Source organism: Leucoraja erinacea, chromosome 7 (assembly GCF_028641065.1).
Source record: "Leucoraja erinacea ecotype New England chromosome 7, Leri_hhj_1, whole genome shotgun sequence".
Lineage (NCBI taxonomy): Eukaryota > Metazoa > Chordata > Chondrichthyes > Rajiformes > Rajidae > Leucoraja > Leucoraja erinaceus.
The window spans coordinates 69,879,524-69,899,944 of NC_073383.1; the positions used below are offsets into that span (position 1 = coordinate 69,879,524).

Here is a 20,421-nt window from a genome sequence, read left to right on the forward strand (position 1 = left end):
GTAGACAAGCTGGGCTGAAGTGCCCATTTCCATGATCTATGACTCTGACTGACTCGGGAAACCACTATTTACTGTTCAGAAAGGTGCCACAAGCTTTTTTCCCTACTGGAGCAGTAATTTTTTTAAAAATCTTATATGATCATCTGACTGCAATATCAGCCTCTGGTTTGAGATCATCTCTAAAGCTGGAGTTGAGTCAACCTATGACGGCTAGAACCCTGCAACTGTGTCACCTACTGAGGCATGGCTAATCCCAACAGGAAATTAATACCAAATATTTTGCAGCGTATCCAAGGTCAAAATGCACCACTCAAATATTTGCTCACAGTTGATGACAGCATTGGATTATTAAACTGATCTCTATTGAGCTAGATGACTTCAAATATTAAAATACTTCACAAATGGAATAATCTTCACACCAGGCAAATATTCCCAAACAGCTGACATACGTCCTCACCAGCTTACTGTCTGAACATATGGAATTTTGACAATTAAATCACATTTAATGAGCGCAGTGACATTTGGCCGTAAAAAGACAACTAAATTAACTGCATCATAAAACAGAGTTAACTCCCACAGGACGGTCCTTTACAGAAGTTTGGAACATACGGTTTCCACCCAAACAATTTAAATCAGAGTGGCAGTACACTGTCTGGTAATTACCCTGCACTGTGTAATACAGCAATTGCAAATCACACAATTACACCAGAATTACAAACAGTAAAACACCAATAGTCTGGCATTGTCAGTACTTCTGGCACTCCATTGGCAGATTTTTGGGACACTCAATGTTATTCTTATGACTCCACCAAAACATTCAATTAATTGTTAAAACACCACAAAGGAGTATTTCTGGTGAACTTGGTATGCTTAAAGGGAGTGCAAGAAATGGGGCCCCAGTGATCCACATGCCAAGCCTTGGGGATTTTTGGAACAATATGATAGTGATTACACATCTTCAAAAAAGTTAACATACTTCACATATAATCAGACAAAAAATAAAACTACTTGAAGGGAAGAAAGGGTGGTGGATGCATGGAACAAGCTGCCGGAGGAGGTAGTTGAGGCAGGGACTATCCCAATATTTGAGAAGCTGTTAGGCAGGACAGGTTTGGAGGGATATGGACCAAATATTTGGCAGGTGGAACTCGTGTAGCTGGGACATGTTGGCCGGTGGGTGCAAGTTGAGCCGAAGGTCCTGTTTCCACACTATATCACTCTGTGACTATGACTCTAATAAAAAACCACAATCAGAAATGTATCTCTGCTTTATATCAATGCTATCCAAAAAAAGCTAGCTTTATGTTACTCCCCAAAGCCTTGATGGTTACTTTTCCAAGCGGTTATCCAGGTACCTTTTAAAATAGTGCTGTATCTTTCCTGTATTTCAATAGATCAAAGTAATTTACATTATTCTGTCTATGGCCAAAATAGTTGCCTTTCTAAAAAAAGGTGTGATGACTGGCAAGGCTGGGATATTTTAAATGCAAGTACAGGGTTAAGGATGATCTAATTTTATCCAAACTCTCCAAATAATAATTCCTTTAAAAATTAAGATAGAAAAGTTACAGAAATGAAAACATTTTTTAAAATATGGGAATCCAGAGGCAGCTTATTCATTCAAAAAAAGTATTAAAAAAAAAAAAAATTTGCATAACCTCCTGCAATTATCAAACAAAGATTATACTAAAAAAGCAGGCATCAGTTCAGTGGGAGGCCATTTAAGAGATTTGCTTTGGAATCTGACAAGGCAATCTCTTCTATTGTTACTTGCAACATGTTTTTCCAAACAATGTAACATCCATATACTTCAAATTTATCAAAACCTAGCTATTCACACGATCCATTCAGATTCTGTATTATCATAACTACTCAGAGGAAGATAATAAAATCTCAATGAACCCTCACTGAAATTGTTTGTTTCCGACTTACGGGGAAAAACTCTGTTGCAAACCAGTTCTCAAGAATGGAATAAACTGCCTGTATCTCGTATGTTGCCTTATTTGCCTTATCTAATGTTGTGCTACTTTCAGGCATTAAATCTAGCATCCCATTCTCAGTGTACGGAGGCGTAAAGAGAAAGGTTCCTTCAAGATATCCCCAAGAGCTTTACACGCCACTTTAATAATCATCTTTCACTTTTGCACTGCAATGAAAACAACTGCCAACTTATGAAATATGATTCCACAAACAGCAACAGCATTGAACAAATAGTTGATACCACACAAGGGTTGAGCATTTGGAAAAAGTCTGTGGAAGTAAGTTCCTTGGAATCTCTTAAATTCACCTAAGAGATTACATGGTGGTTTACGGCTCATCCTGAAGACTAATTTAGTGGAATGCCAATTTGTGCAAACACATCTTAAGCAAGCATTAAAAAAAAGAGGCACCAAGTGCTGGAGTAACTCAGCATGTCAGGCAGCATCTCTGAAGAACATGGATAGGTGTTGTTTTACGTCAGGGTCTTTCTGTAGACTGATTATGGATGGGGAAAGGGGAAGAAAGCTGGAGGAGAGAGGCAGCAGGCAATAGGTGAACACAGGGAAGGGAGGTTTTGGTAGGCAGACGGCTGGACAAAGCGAAAGGTAAGAGATTAAAAAACAGAAGGTGGCAAGACAAAAGGATTGAAGAGATGTGAATTGGAAACCCACAGGAAGGAATCTAGGAGGAGGCAGAGTGGAGGAATAGATACAAATCCAGGTATGGCACACAGGAAGAGCATTTAGGGGAAAAGGGGTGATAGAGGTTACCTAAAATGAGAGAATTCAACATTCGTACTATTTGGCTGTAAACTAATCAAGCAAAGTGCTGTTCCCACAGTTTGTGCAAGGCCGCACTCCAGCAATGGAGAAGGACTAGGACAGAAAGATGAATGGGAAGGGGATTTAAAATGGTCAGCAACCGGGAGATCCAGCTGGCCTTGACAGACCAAACGCAAGTGTTTGGCGAAACAATCACTGAATCTGCACTTGATCCCTCGGATGTACAGGAGGCCACAATCAGGAACATCAGGCGCAAAAGATGAGGTTAGAGGAGGTGCACGTGAACTTCTGCCTCACCAGGAAGGATTGCTGGAGTCCCAAGATGAAGTCCCAGGAGGAGGTATAGTGACGGGTGTTACATCTCCTATGGTTGCAGGTGAAATTACCTGAGGACGGGGTGGCTTGAGTGAGAAGGTATGACTGAACCAAGGAGCTGTGGAGGAAGCAGTCTCTGGGGAAAGCCGCAAGGATTGGAGATGTGAAGATGTGACTGGTGGGATCACGTTTGAAGGGACCAAAATGTCAGAGGGTGATGTGTTGGATACAGAGGCTGGTGGCATGACAGGAGAGGACCTCTATCCTTATTCCGTCTGGGGGTAGGAAGAGCGAGAGCAGAACTACAGGACAGAGGAGACACGGGGAAGAGATCCATCCAGGACATGTCACCCTTTCTGATTTTTCATCTCTGGCCTTTGGCCGATCATCAATCCATTCCCCAGCATCTGTGTTCACCTATTACCTGCCATGCTTTGTCCTGCCCCCTTCTCTCCCCCAGATTTTCTTCTCCTCCCCCTCTCCCCCCCCCCCCCCCCCCCCCCCCCCCACACACACACACAATCTCCTCTCATTCTGAAGGGTCCTGACCCAAAATTGACATATCCATGTCCTCCAGAGATGCTACCTTACCTGCTGAGTTACTCTAGCACTATCTTTTTTGTAAAAGAGCATCTGCAGCTTCCTGGTTTCAAGAAAAAAACTCAGATTACAGACATATTGCCAATTTAATTACTGTTACAAATCAGTACATTAACAAGGAACGTTGCATTGTCAGAGAAACCACCTTTCAGGTTTCCACAGGGATGTCAAAGATCCCACTCAATTGCTGGAAAACTTCCCAGCATGGTGAACATTCCATAATGAATTGGCATCCCAGAAGACTCATTTCTTGCATCCTCTTTGCGAAGCTGTACAAATTAGATTTTATGTAATATCAAATTTTGCAGTTGCGCAAATACTTTTATGCAGTTCAATGTAAAGACTTTTGTACAAATGTAAATATTACTCCTTTGCTGGAGTGCGTAGGAAGGAACTGCAGATGCTGGTTCAAATCAAAGATAGACACAAAATGCTGGAGTAACTCAGCGGCACAGGCAGCATCTCTGGAGAGAAGGAATGGGAGACTTTTCAGGTTGAAACCCTTCTTCAGATGGATTGAAGAATGTGAAGGCATATCAAGCACTGGAAAAGCCAAGTGTGAAAAGTTAAGAGATAATGGTTGTAACCAGTTAACAGGCATGATCACAAGACAGGCAATATTGGAGAGGTGAATGTAGACAGAATTATTGACAGATGGAGATTCTGAATCTTAATTTATAGAAACTGGAAGGGGCAGGTGAAAGAATGAAGTTGCACAATATCTGCCAGTTCAGACTAAAGGGCATGTCCCACTTGGGCGTCATTTGCACGTCAAGCAGATGGCGCGAAAAAATGTTGTACATCTCAAAATCCTGGGGTGCTGCGCACAACCGCGCGTCACTGCCTACGTCACCACGCGTAATGCGCACCATGCCGCATCACTACTCGCGCGCCATGACGTCGTGTAAATGATGCGCAAATGGCGCCCAAGTAGGACAGGCCCTTAAACCTCAAGGGGGAAAATAGTCTCTACTGTTGTGCATCTGTGCACCTCCAGATTATGAACCTCCATGTCAACAAATGTTGTGTACATCTGATGTTTTTGCATTTGTTTAAAACAAAAAAGCCAAATGAATTACAGCCTTGAATATTCCAGTTCAAAACCAAACACTAAATGCTTGCGTTGCTGATGTTTGGTCCACTGCCAGGTCTGCATAGTTAAGATGTTCAAAATTAAGTATCACTTAATTCAAGTACTTGGAAGTTAAAACAAAAGTGATTGTATCCAAATAAAAACTGATGGGCTTGCTGAAGTTTCAGACTTGCCATCATTCAAAATACACTCCTCAGATCAACAGTTCCTTGCAAGAAACATCCAATACATTCCATCCATTCTTAGCCCAGCATTTTATTTGTCAAAAGGTATCCAATTCTCATTTAAAAGGCACTGTTGGAATTGCTTCCATCAGCCTTTCAAACTGTTCCAAATCATAATTTAAACACATTCAATTTTGTGCTTACTGCTGATTCTTTGCCCAGTCATCCTTAAAATAATTCATAACTTTAATCGCTGGCCTTCCAGCATATGGATTTATCTAAAACTTTATCCTAACCTTCTCTAATCTTGATAATTCCCTGCAATGTATCTTAGACCAAAAAGATATTATGGCTCCCAATACAGTTTTTTTTTTACATTAAAAAAGTTCAATGGCTGCGGTTCAAGACTGAAAAATTTACAATGTGTAAATTTGGGACGATGTTTAAACTAATTCTACAAAGTGGAACAATGAGCAGCTGTAGAGCTGCTGCCTCCATAGCACCAGAGATCCTGACTACAGGTGCTAACTGCGAGGTTGTATATTCTCCCTGTGACCACATGGGTTTTCTCCAGGTGCTGCGGTTTCCTCCCAGATTCCAAAGATGCGCAGGTTTGTTGGTTAATTGACTAACGCAAATTATCCCTCATGTGTAGGATGCAAAAGTGGGATAACATGGAACTAGTGTATGGGTGATCGATGGTCAGAGTGGACTTGTTGAGCCAAAGGGCCGGTTTCCTCACCATATCAAAGCTCTAAGTTCCTGAAGTAATCTACAACTAAAATTTGAAATGTTTTGCTCACCACGATAAAGTGCAAGAGAACACCAAAAAATAATGCAGAAGTTGGAAATTAATAATCTGCTTCCAATCTCTACACCCTTATCAATAGTCAATTCTATATAATGACTTCAGTTATCTATAAAAAGTGCTGGAAACATTCAAGTCAATCAGCATGATGAAAGAGAAAGAGTTATTGTTTCAGGATGAAGATGTGTCACTGACTTTCCTTCCACTGATACTGCTTGCCCTACCTAGCGTTTCCAGCACTTCTCCATTTAACTTCAGATTGTCAGCATCTTTTCTTTTAATTATCACAATTGTTACCCCTAGTTATACATTTCTAGACCTCTCTTACCTCTATTCTGCTCCATTAGGACTGAGATGAGGAAATACTTTTTTAGGACTGAGATGAGGAAAAACCTTTTCACCCAGAGAGTTGTGAATCTGTGGAATTGTCTGCCATAGAAGGCAGTGGAGGACAATTCACTGGATGTTTTCAAGAGAGAGTTAGATTTGCCTCTTAAGGTTAATGGAATCAGGGGATACGGGGAAAAAGCAGGAACGGGGTACTAATTTTGGATGGTCAGCCATGATCATATTGAATGGCGGTGCTGGCTCGAAGGGCCGAATTGCCTACTCCTGCACCTATTTTCTATGTTTGTATTATTGTGGTGTAACTGCTTTGTTTGACAGAGGCTAGCTTTTACAGAGCTAGCCTTGCCCCCCTTTCCAATCTTCTTGCCTTTTTCGACAATGATGCAGCTGCATAATGCAGCTCCACAGACCTTTGGTTAGGCCACATTTGGAGTATTGCATGCATTTCTGGTTACTCCACTGCAGGAAAGATGTGGAGGCTTTGGAGAGGATGCATAAGAGGTTTAGCAGAATGAGGTGAATGTACGTTTCCAAGTCAGAATCTCATGCAATGCTGAGGGAAATCTGCCTACTACCCTGATCATTGAGGTGTTGCATCTAGGAATCACACTCAGACTCGTATAGCACAGACATTCCCTTAGGTCCACCTTCAAGCACCCGTTTACACTAATGTTATTTTATTCTCCCCACATTTTCACCAAACCCACCGACCCATGCCACATGTTCTACCACTCACATACACAGTGTAGGTATGTTACAAAACCTACCTGAATCGTGGCTGAGCATCTGCCCCACCCCTTGTGTGTGATTTTGCCGCTGTTTGGAGGGGGCGGGTTTAAAACGCGATTTTTACTAGGCTGTTCCAATCGCAGATGTTCAGCCTAGTAAATCATTAACGGAGAATCGCTGCAAGACCCGGTCGCAAAAGCTATTATTAGTTTTATAGGCCTCGAATAATAGATATAATAGTTTTAAAAGCTAACGTTCACTCCGCAACCTCTCGCAGCCCCAGGGTTTTATAAAGCAAACTATTAAAGGTATGTGCCTTATTTTTACATTAAATGGGGCATATATATAACCCTATATATCAAGTTATCTATAGCGAGTAGTTCATTTTGGGCTTTTTATATCCCGCAGTATTTTTCTCGGCATTTGAGGGCACTAATCCAGCGCGATGTCAACGTTCTAAACCAGCGCGTTCCACATGAACCCACTAGAAAGCCGATTTAAATGGGCATTTATTTACAGCAATTGAACACTAAATTCCTTCCATTTGGCCTATAAATTAATGTAAATTAGATATAAAAATCATGTTATATTGTGAATTATTTGTGAATAATCTTTGGACACTTAGGCTATTTAAAAATGTTAATCTTTCCTTAAGAAATGGGCTTTTGACTATCCAAGATCACAGCTTTTTTGTAATGTCCATTGAAAATCAATAGGGAACAAGATGCTAATTTCCGAGTATGAAAATGGCCATAACTTTTTTAATACTTGAGATATGAAAGTGAATTTGGTGTCAAATTAAACTTATTGTTATGCTTTATCTGATGGGATAAATTGCAGACTTGATTTTTAAAATCTCAAAATTTTGTAACATTGCTACACAGTGGTGCCAATTTACACAAGTGATTTGACCTACTAGCCGTCATGTTTAAAAAAAAAACTCCACACAGCAAGCACCAGAGGCGAGGGTTGAACCTGGATTGCTGGAGCTAAAAAGCAGCAGCTCTACAATATGGGATAACTCTACTATGGGATAGTACAGTGATGCTGTCAGTAGGGAGTACACTAGACAACTATTGCATTTTGTAGTCGGTACACACTGCAGCCATTATGGGTCAGTAGGATGGATAATACACACAGAAGAATGGATGTAATGTTAAAATTGTACAAGGCATTGGTGAGATCAAATCTGGAGTATGGTGTACAATTTTGGTCGCCCAATTATAGGAAGGATGTCAACAAAATAGAGAGAGTACAGAGGAGATCTACTAGAATGTTGCCTGGGTTTCAACAACTAAGTTACAGAGAAAGGTTGAATAAGTTAGGTCTTTATTCTCTGGAGCGCAGAAGGTTAAGGGGGGACGATAGAGGTCTTTAAAATGATGAGAGGGATAGACAGAGTTGATGTGGACAAGCTTTTCCCTTTGAGAATAGGGAAGATTCAAACAAGAGGACATGACTTGAAAATTAAGGGACAGAAGTTTAGGGATACCATGAGGGGGAACTTCTTTACTCAGAGAGTGGTAGCGGTGTGGAATGAGCTTCCAGTGGAAGTGGTGGAGGCAGGTTCATTGGTATCATTTAAAAATAAATTGGATAGGCATATGGATGAGAAGGGAATGGAGGGTTATGGTATGAGTGCAGGCAGGTGGGACTAAGGGAAAAAGGTTGTTCGGCACAGACTTGTAGGGCCGAGATGGCCTGTTTCCGTGCTGTAATTGTTATATGGTTATATTAATACCAATCAAATTCTGATGAGTTTCTCTTTCCACATGCATGGTCTAACCTGCACAGTTTTCCAGCATTATCTATTTGTTAGCACTAGTTGTTTGCTTTGGCCTGGATGGCATCCAGCTTCCTGAGAAAATTATTGGAGTACTTTCCGAGATAAAGGAAAAGTATTCCATCAAGCCTCTGTTTATGCCTTAATGGTGGAAGGCTAGGGCATCAGGTGTCATTCAGTTTCTGACCTCTTTTCGTCCCTGCTTCAGACTGCAACTGGTTCAGTTGGTTTTCTGGTTCCTCTTGGTCAATGAAGGCCACCAGCCATGCTGGGGGTAGACAATGTGAAATAGCATTGCTATCACTAAGAGCAGGTGGTTAACAACTGAAGGGCTGAGACCTAAAAGGCTATGAACCAAGCAGTAGGATTAGCCAATGCAGTGTTTTAGCAGTATTTAACATTGAGTATTGAATGGTGGGCTCTTTAGCCACAAGCTGCTACACATTTTTGAGTACATACACATCACCGAATGCAGTTTGCTTCCTTAATCTCCTTCCAAGGTTTAAAGTAATTGGTCGAATGACACACTCTCCCTCTCTCTAATTAATATCTTATCAATATTTCTGCAGTGATAACAGGTCCACCCTGGGCTTCAAGCTTTTATTCACTCATTCAAATCTCCTCCCATCTACTTCATTTCCAAACTAGCTACTCCAAATAATATATTCTCCTGCCCAGGCAATCCTTTAGGTGAATATTTATGTCCTGTTCCTCCAGCTCCTCCTCCCCTCCCCCTCTATGCAGTCAGCTCTGACCAAGCATGACCATCTTTCTCTTGTATTCAATGACATGATCAATAAGCTAAGTGAATTGTATGCACTTCTACTATGGAAATATTTAAAAACAACTTTCTCTATCCACACCTTTATGCTCAAAAGAAAAGCTTGCCTTAAATTCCGCTCAGCGATATTTCCGGCCATCATAGTGACCAACTCCCCAGCCCAGCACTTAAGCTGTGTACCAGATGTTATGGAAAAATGTTGTTGCTCATAAATGGTTTATTTAAATAATCTGAACAGTGGCAAAATTTGATTAAAATAGTAATATCCATTAGTTTCTAAACAATGCAGAAAGAGCCAGTTCAAAATTGGCACAAAGTATCCTGCACATTGCTCGGCTGTATTTTCAAGTTATTCGGTTTTGATAAAGAAAACTGACAAAAAAAAGTTAGGTTTACAATGGGGCAGAAGATTCCCTCCCCCGCCAAGACAAAATATTAAGCAAAAACAAGACTATGATTATAGCTACTCATAGGTGCAACAATATTGCTTTTGTATATGAACTTGGCATATTTAACAATTACTATAGTGTTAAAGCTAGCTAAAGGATTTCCATGAGAATCTTGGACTGATGATCCTCTGAATATTAAGCATTATTGAAGTGTCAAAAGGTGTGGAATTCTGACAAATTCTTCAATCTGAAATATTAACTGTTTGTTTTGTTTTTATACATATACTGCCTGAAGAACCATGTTTCTTTCATTTTCCAGCAATCTTTAAAAGATAGGCAGATGCAAAAGGATTTTTTTTAAAAAGCAAATCATCTGTAAAACTAATTTAGATAGCTCCATCTTTAGGGAAACCAAATTATTTACAATTAAATCTTGTAACTTGATAGAAATTCAAAAATGTAATGGAATGATTGAGGAAAATTGTTATAAAACATACAAACATCAATGCAATATTTACCCAAATATTATCTATTATTCATAAAACGGACACTTCTGCAGCAATGTTGCAGTGGTAAGTAATTATTGCAGGCATGTGTAACAATGCAGCCCAAACAACAGTCAATGAATGAGTAACACTAATAGTTAAAACACCCACATAAAAAGGAGGCACATTGTTATTTTGCTTCTGGGTTGCATAAATAGATTGAATCAAAATATTATCATTTAAACATTTAAAAGCCAGCATTTCATAAAAAAGAACATTGTACCAATTCCTGAATCCCAAGTCATCCTACACAGGCAATTGTAAACTCTAACACAATATACACTGCAAGATAGACTGATCAGGAGCCTCATTTTAATAGTACAAGTATAGCAATTAAAACTTGTCTGCCAAATCTGTGTATCCAAATGTTAAGCTTTTTATGAAGCTGCCCACACTAACACAATATAGTGAACCATGATTTAGAAATGTAATGCCCTCGATCACACAACGAAAACTTATCAATTCAATCTGAAATTTGTGACGCAGCAGGACCGTCTTTCAATTCTGGGAACAGAATCTGAATCTACAGGTAATTCAGAATAAAAAGTGATGGAATAAATAAGGAACCAAAAGCAAAAACTTCTAAGTCATGTGTAAGAAGGAACTGCAGATGCTGGTTTACACCAAAGGTGGACCCAAAATGCTGGAGTAACTCAGCTGGACAGGCAGCATCTCTGTATAGAATGAATGGGGGACGTTTCGGATCGAGACTCTTCTACAGACAGAGTGCTCAATCTGAGAAGTGTCTCGACCCGAAACATTATCTGTTCCTTCTATCCAGAGATGCTGCCTGTCTCGCTGAGTTACTCCGACATTTTGTGTCTAACTTAAGTAATTTCAATTTAATTTCTTGCAGGTACAAGTGTTCTAGAACTAAAGCTTCTGTCATAAAGGCATTTAACTGGCAGAAAATTAGGGGGCTTGGGGTTACAGCAAAAACCTAGGACACTGACAGAGTCCATGATGCTATATATACTCTAAGTTTAACAGATGTCCTACATTTTTAAGTACTTATCATGGAACTCTTCAATGCATTTCATTGTCTCTGTACTGTACACTGACAATGACAATTAAAATTGAATCTGAATCTGAATCGGATGTGTGAAGATAGTATAAACTCCTCATCCTTAATTGAATCTTGGAGAGGATGCTAGTTTTATTTTTCAGCGGAAGGCAATGAAATTATTGAGCTCCGTGTTCATTATGTTATCCCAAGAGTTCTTTCTTTGAACGTTTTTAAATTAAGGGGGTCACCATTTCTGACTAGTACTCCATTGCAAAATAACATCACTTAATCACTCAAATTTTAATTCCCCAGCGACTTTGTTACAACTCAGCAACAGAACAATGTTATCTTCATGAATATTAGCCTGGTAATTTAACGACCGTTTTACTGTGTAGTAGAACTTGCTAATATTGCAATCTTGCAACATTTCACCTTCAAAGATCTCAGCTCATTATGTTTTAATAGTTTACTCAGCTATTTGTTTTCTTGTACAGACCAAATGCACAGTGCCCTCCATAATGTTCGGGACAAAGACCCATCATTTATTTATTTGCCTCTGTACTCCACAATTTGAGATTTGTAATAGAGAAAAAAAAAAAATCACATGTGGTTAAAGTGCAGAATTTTAATAAAGGCAATTTTTACACATTTTGGTTTCACCATGGAGAAATTACAGCTGTGTTTGCACATAGTTCCCCCTCCTCCTTTCTCCCCCCCCCCCTCAATTTCAGGGCACCATAATGTTTAGGCCACATGGCTTCACAGGTGTTTGTAATTGCTCGGGTGTGTATAATTGCCTCCTTAATGCAGGTATGAGAGCTCTCAGCACATAGTCTTTCCTCCAGTTTTTTCCATCACCTTTGGAAACTTTTATTGCTGTTTATCAACATGAGGACCAAAGTTGTGCCAATGAAAGTCCAAGGAGCTATTATGAGACTGAGACACAAGAATAAAACTGTTAGCAACATCAGCCCACCAAAATCAACTGTTTGGAACATCATTAAGAAGAAAGAACTGGTGAGCTTACTAAGTGCAAAGGGACAGGCAGGCCAAGGAAGACCCCCACAGCTGAAGACAGAAGAATTCTCTCTATAATAAAGAAAAATCCCTAAACACCTGTCCGACTGATCAGAAACACTCTTCAGAAGTCGGGTGTGGATTTGTCGAAGACCACTGTCGGCAGAAGACTGATGAACAGAATACAGAGGCTACACTGCAAGATGCAAACCACTGGGTAACAACAAAATTAGAATGGCCAGGATACAGTTTGCCAAGAAGTACTTAAAAGAGTAACCACTGTTCTGGAAAAAAGTCTTCTGGACGAATGAGACGAAGATTAGCTTCTATCAGAGTGATGGCAAGAGCAAGGTATGAAGGAGAGAAGGAACTGCCCAAGATCCAAAACATACCACCTCATCTGTGAAACACAGTGGTGGGGGTGTTATGGCCTAGACAGGTATGGCTGAAGGTACTGGCTCACTTATTATCTTCATTGATGATACAACTGCTGATTGTAGTAGCATAATGAATTCTGAAGTGCATAGACACATCCTATCTGCTCAAGTTCAAACAAATGCCTCAAAACTCATTGGCCAGTAGTTCATTCTGCAGCAAGACAATGATCCCAAACATATTGCTAAAGCAACAAAGGAGTTTTTCAAAGCAAAAAATGGTAAATTTATGAGTGGCCAAGTCAATCACCTGATCTGAGCATGCCTTTTATATGCTGAAGAGAAAACTGAAGGGGACTAGCCCCCAAAACAAGCATAAGCTAAATATGGCTGCAATACAGACCTGGCAAAGCATCACCAGAGAAGACACCCAGCAACTGATGATGTCCATGAATTGCAGACTTCAAGCAGTCATTGCATGCAAAGGGTATGCACAAAATGCGAAGCATGATTTTCATTTACATGACATTGCTGTGTCCAAAACATTATGGTGCCCTGAAATGGGGGGGGACAATGTATAAACACTGCTGTAAAATCTGATAGTGTGCACCTTAACCACATATGGGTTTTTTTCTATTACAAATCTCAAATTGTAGAGTACAGAGGCAATTAAATAAATGAGGGGTCTTTGGCCCAAACATTATGGAGAGCACTGTACATTTGGTCTGTACAAATAGTAGTAAAATGGCTTGGTAATATCTGGCCATACAACTGTTAAATTAATCAATATTGCAATGTTGTGACATTATGGAATTACTATGAAAGTAGAATTCAAAATATTGTTTTCATCGTGACATAACAGACACAAATCACATGGATCAGAAACATTTGCTGTAATATACCAGCATTAAGCATTTAATTATGAAAACATTATTTTTTTTTAAATCACACCAATTCAAGGTGTTTATACAAGGATGTAATGTTGAGGCTCTATAAGGTGCTGGTATGGTCACATTTGGAATAGAGAGCAATTTTGGGCATCATATCTGAGGAAGGATGTGCTGCCTCTGGAGAGGGTCCAGAGGAGGTTTACAAGAACGATTCTAGGAATGAGTAGTTCAATCTATGATGAGCGTTTGTCAGCACTGGGCCTGTACTCGGTGGAGTTTAGAATAGAATAGAATATGTTTATTGTCATTGCACAAAACTGAGCAACGAAATTCCATTTGCATCTCCTCCGTTAAAAGAAATACAACACAACACCAATGCACATATGTACAGAGGGGGGATCTCATTGAAAAGTACAGAATAGTGAAAGGCTTGGATAGAGTGAATGTGGAGAGGATGTTTCCACTGGTGGGATAGTCTCGGAGTAGAGGTCATAGCCTCAGAATTAAAGGACGTTCTTTTAGGAAGGATAGGAGGAGAAATTTCTTCCAAGTCAGTGGATATTTTTAAGTTAGATCGATTCTTGTTTAGTACAGGTGTCAGAGGTTATGGGGAGAAGGAGAATGGGGTTAGGAGGGAGAGATTGATCAGCCATGATTGAATGGTGGAGTAGACAATGAGCCGAATTCTACTATTTCTTAAGACCTTATTCTATCAATACATGAAAATCACAAGCAGCAGATACTGGAAATTAGTTTCAGTTTATAGATACAGCATGGAAATCAGCCCTTTGACCCTCCGATTCTTGCTGATGATCGATCACCCGTTATCCCTCTTTCCATTATCCCTCTTTCTCACCCGCCCCCTACACACTGTGCGTGTTTTAGAAAGACCAATTAACCTTCAAACCCACCGGAGGAAACCCACGAGGTCACAGATAGAAGGCACACGAGGACAAGATCAAACCTGGGTCTCTGACACAGCGAGGCCGCAGCTCTCAGCTGCACCACTGTGCTGCTCCTGACATAAGAAACAAAAATGCTGGAAACAGCAGATCAGACTACTTCACTGGAAATAATGTTTCTGAACAAAGGTCCTATTTCTGGTTCTTCATCCTGAAATGCTAACTGTGTTTTCCCCCCCCAGATGCTGCCTGACCTGCTGTGCATTTCCAGCATTTTCCATTTTTATATCCTACCAGAGCCTAATAGAAACCAGTTACCTTTGGCTCCAGGTCAAATCAATATGATGTTTCTGATAAAACATCAGGTTCAAATTAAACTCTGCATGGTGGTCCACCTCAGAACAAGGTTGATCATTGGCTTGTTCGTAGGAATGCACAAATCCGCCATTTGCAATTATTTGGTATCAAAAGCACATTTGAGATTGTTACATTTACAGCAATGGTCAGATCAGTTACAGAAAAAAAAAACTATGTCTGACTTCAGTCAGGTTCCTGCAGCATTTCAATATTATACCCCAGCAGACCCATTTTGCAGATAGGAAATAAATACAGATTATAAATGTAAAACATTATGACGAAGAAAACCTTCAAAATAAACACCATACTATACATTTCAAAAAAGCATCTCCTGCTTGCTGAAAGAAACCTCAAAAGATGTGCATGTTGGAAGATTAAGGAAAATGTTGGTTTAAGTATGGATTATTAAAATCATCCAAGGTGAATTTTCAGCTCATCATCCTTGTAGGCACCATTTATGCTTAGGTTAGTTACTGTTAGTATTTCTGTATCGTTTTCATAGCTTGTGGGGGGGATTTGATATGTGGAGGGGTGTGTCTACATCTGGAGAGGTTAGCGCAGACTCAGAGATTTAGGGTTTAGTTTGTCTCGAGGGATGGTGAGGACAACAGTTTTTACCACGATCACGTTCATGAGACGCCACATGGAAGAAACAGTTTGTAAGAACGAAAATATATGAACTATGTCTTTGTTTTGTATTACTTCAATAAACGGGATACCGAGTTGGATGATCAGCCATGATCATATTGAATGGCTCGAAGGGCCGATAGAAATGATGGGTGACGTTTCAGGTCAGGACCCTTCTTCAGACTGTTTAAGAAGGAACTGCAGATGCTGGAAAATCGAAGGTACACAAAAGCTGGAGAAAATCAGCAAGTGCAGCCTACTCCTGCATCTATTTTCTATGTATCTATGTTACTCCAACACTTTGAATGTGCATTCGGAGCTTCGTAACCAAGTAATAAAGACAATAGGAGGACAGAAATGGAAAGCAATTAAAGATTTTTAACCAAATCCTGAAAATGCTAGAATTAATGATCAGATAAGACAACACCTGCAATAAGAGAAACAAAATTGTTTCAGGTCCAAGGTCTTTCAGTAGAACTGGATAAAGGGAGAAAAGCTTCAAGTTGTTTTCTGTTCAGTTTGATACTTTGTTGAGAAAACAAATTAAATCTGGATCTAGCCACCAAAAGATTAGAGATTTTCAGGCAAATTATTTAGAAATATATTACCTCCGAAAAAGACTACACCAATATTCAAAATCTAATTATTATTGAACTGCTGCTCATCACCAGCATAATTTATTTTAAATCTTAAATTTCAGCCATCATATTTTATTTCTCGTAACGTAGCAACACCACATTCAATGTGATGAGCCATCTAACAACATAATCAAAGACCACTTACACTCAGTCATCCGCTCTCCCATCAGGCAGATGACACAAAAGCTTGAAAACACGTAACAGCAAGTTCAAGGACAGCTTCTCCTCCAGTTAGCAGACTCAAACGGAGCTCTGAAGAAGGGTCTCGACCTGAAATGCCACCTATTCCTTCTCTCCATAGATGCTACCTCAACCACTGAGTTTCTTCAGCCTTTTTGTCTACCCTCATAAACAAAGGATATATTCATGACACCTGAATCTACCTTGTTGCAACCATTGCAATTTTTGTTTAATCTACACTTCCTCTCTAGCTATAACATTATATTCTGCACGTTTTTAATGCAATGTTTGGATGATTTGCCTGGATAGTGTACAAATCAAAAGTTTTTAAACTGCACCACAGTACACAACAATAAACCAATACCAACATTCTCAATTCTCGTTTTCATCCCTTCAATATTCATTTCAAGAAAATCCTCTCCATGCCATGCTGAAGTATAGTTCCAGATATCAGGCATTCCAAAAAGGAATTGCGAGCATTTGTAACCTTACATAGACATCCAAGTGTGCCTCTTCCCTTGCCTTTTGTTTATATGTTTGCAATTCCAAGTGAAGGCATATCAATCAAGCATGAGAACACCATGGCCCATTTCCCCTCAATTTCATGTCACGAGCACAGTTCTAAAGGTGGTTTCTCCACTAACACTACAATTTAGTTAAATCAATTCACTGAAAACAAGGACAAAATTAAAATGAATCACTAGAAAGATCAAACACAACTTAGGAAACACGGAATAACTGTACGTGATAGGGTCCTGTCAATTTGGTTGGAAAAAAAACACTTTAGTTTGAATCATTCCATGGCATGTTAAAAAGCAAGCTTTCTTTGAAAGGTAGGCAAAAGAATACAAAATAGCAACTAAATTTGATAGAAATTGTGAAGTGTGACATGAAAAGCAGAGCACACATGATTCTACCACTTTCAAATTAACCACAGATTTGGTTTACTAAGACAATTATTTTTTATTGCACATTTTGCAAAGAATTTAAATGAATGACATTCAACATAGTTAGAGGAACAAGCACCAACTAAGCTACGATTTGTCTCAATTGCACTAGGGACTTTGGGCTTTTCTTTTGCACTAATATATTTCTAAAAATTATTGAACTTTTTTTACTACATTAACCATGAGTACTGTTTGCAGACCCGTTATGTTACTGCAATTAAGAATTTAATTGATCCATTTTCAGTACATATTACAATTAAGGCCTTTTGACTCAAACTCAGCAGGTTGAGCAGCAATCTTGGGGGGGGGGGGAAGAGAAAGGGGACGATTTGTTTCTGGTCAAAACCCTGCATCAGGACCGAGGGCGAGGGAAGATAGCTTGCATGAAAGTAGAGGCAGCCGGCAGGTGATTGCTGAACTGTGGGAGTAGCAAACAAAATTGGACAGATGGAGCCATGGGAGCGAATGGTTCGAAGTGGCAGGCAGATAAAGCCAGATGGGAGGAGGGGGAAGTGAGAACGTGGAGAAAGCTAGGAAGTTGACAAAATGCAACACAAAGGCTGTGTGCTGAAATCTGATCTGCAAGGTGATACTTGGAACCATAAGGGAAGAGGCAAAGGACAGCAAGAACTAAATCTAGATGGGAATGGAGGGAAATAAGGAAATCAATTGGTAACATCTGTGGGTAGTGGGTGCATGGGACCAGAAAGAGGGGTGAAGGGGGTACAAAAATGGATGTTGAGAAAATAATAAAGAATGGTATGCTGGATGTGGGGGTCTGTGGAGTGAATGTCAAGTGCTAGAGGAACTCTTTATTCAGAGGGGAGAAGAGGGCTGAAGCTTGAGAAAATTCAAAAGAGGGCACCATCAACCAGAGGAGAGAAAACACATTTCCTGAAAAAGGACATTTCTGGAACAGAAGACTGACCTTGGGAGCAGATGTGGCAGAGTTAGATAAACTGAGTGAAAGGGGTAGCATCCTTAGAAGAAAGAGTGGGAAGAGGTGTCGTCAATGCGTTTAAAATAAATGTCAGTAGATAGTTTGACTCTTTTCGTCCCACCACCCTGCACCCAATCCACTCATGTTATTCAACTCAGTACAGCAGATGTGCGGGAAGGAACTGCAGATGCTGGTTTAAACTGAATATAAACACAAAAAGCTAGAGTAACTCAGCAGGGAAGGCTCTGGAGAGTAGGAATTGGGTGACATTTTTGGTCGAGACCCTTCTTCAGCCCCGCTGAGATACTCAAGCTTTTTGTGTCTATCTTACAGCAGATAGCTCCAGATTCAAGTGTCTGCAGTTTTAGTGTCTCGAGTCAAAATGAATGATCAAGGTCCACAATCCATAAATGCCTTCTTTCATTATAAACAAAGTGATTACACCTTGAATGATAGCAAAACCGTCCATGCCATTCAAAGCAAAGTAGTCCGACTGAACTTAGGTACCCACCCCCTTTCACCACAATCACATATTAGCTGCAGCGCATTCTGCTTATATGCAATAACATGCCAGGGATTGTTTAACAGCAACAACAAAACCACAATCTTTATCTGGAAAAAGGAGGGTAGACACTTGGAAATGTCACCATCACTCAGTTACTCAAATCACACTCCCTGCATTTCATTTTTTTAATTCTACTGATCCATTTACCTATCACAATGGTGTTATATTCACTTAATAAACACATATGGGCACACCCTCGCCAAATGGACAGACAGGGTTCAAGGTAGCAATAAGTATGTTTTACGCTGAAGCACATAGGATCAAGGGTGTGAAATACAGAAGAAAAAGGATACATTACATGGCACATTTCCATAAAAATGTCCTTATATTCTTATGGATTTTGCATCTATCCACATCACAACTTGACACAAAAGCAATTACCTGCCTCATTTAATGATAAGCCAGCCTGGTGACACGTTTACATGGAAAACAAATACGCACTGGGGCCAAAAAAAACTGATATGAATGCTGCAAAGATAGTTTTAAAAAAGGTCAAAGTCAATGTGAATGATGTGCCATTCATTTAAAGGAGCGAAACTTTCCAGTATCATTCCGTTTCTTTTGCACGCTGGCGTGCTGTCAACTTTATGCAGGTAAAGAGAAATGTACAATTAATTAGTGAAGGAAATGCATGTTGTGGAGCTGCAGAAATGGCCCTATGTACAGACTGCTCTTTCAGCTTTGGAAGGAAGAGCCCTTGAAAGAAAGGGAGTGCCGCAACCAACCCTGCTTACCAACGCGGTCCCGCCCTCCGGCCGCGCCTATTGGCCAGCCGCCCCGACCAGAGGGCCGCCCCCGACCCCTCATTGGCCGGGCGGGCCGTCAATCAACGCTCAAGCCCATCAAGTTCGGTCGAGAGGTCGCCAATTTTCCTTTCCCCCTCTTCTCCCCTCAACTGTCAAGAGTAAAACCAAGATGTCCCTTGAATTGAACCCCCGACACGGCGCCGAACCCGGCCGTCGCACGGAAAGCGGGGGCGAGGAGCGCGGCTACTCACGGAGTGGAAGCGGTGTGCGGGCAGACCATGAATGCGGCAAGAGCTCTCTTCAGCCGCTCCTTCACTCCGTGGGGCTGCGCCCGCCGTCGGGGACAGGAAGTGACGGTGCGCATCCAAAAACAGTCCGCCCTGCCCTGCCCTGGGAGGGGGAGGAAGAGGGGAAGGGGGCGGTGCAGCAGAAAGGTTCCGCCCCCAACCTCCCAGTGTCAATGATGAGCAGTGAGCAGCCAAATTCAAGAGTGTCTTGTTGTCATATATTTTTTTTTAATTTCAAAATAGACTTTATTCATTGATAAATACATACAATTCCTGAACCATTCAAACAAACAAATTCATCCGACATTTTCGGAGACTATACAAGTTTTTTCAGTACAATTTTTTTACATTTTTCAAATTTCACCAAACAGTCCCCCACCCGTGCCACTCTGTGGCCCCTGTCCAAGTAATAAATATATACAGTGTTTACAGTGCGAAAATTCCATTTGACATTTTCACTTCCACAAATAATGTCCCCCACCCGTGCCACTCATGTGGCCCCCTGGCGTGGGATACCTTCCCTTAATTTAATTTGAGGGACGTCTCCTTTGTTGTCATATGTCCCAGATATATATGGGATCTGGGATATATGGGATCTGGGATCCCAGATATGGGAGATGGGATCTGG

General features: G+C 40.5%; 1 protein-coding gene across 2 annotated transcripts in view; it reads right to left on the minus strand.

The window, feature by feature from the left end:
* Positions 1-19,896, minus strand: part of ralba (v-ral simian leukemia viral oncogene homolog Ba (ras related)) — a 59,018-nt gene extending 39,122 nt beyond the window's left edge. For both annotated transcript variants that reach the window (XM_055638749.1, XM_055638748.1), the window contains exon 1: positions 19,758-19,896. The gene's annotated coding sequence lies outside the window, so the exon portion shown is untranslated. The remainder of the gene's footprint in view (positions 1-19,757) is intronic.
* Positions 19,897-20,421: the final 525 nt, after the last annotated feature.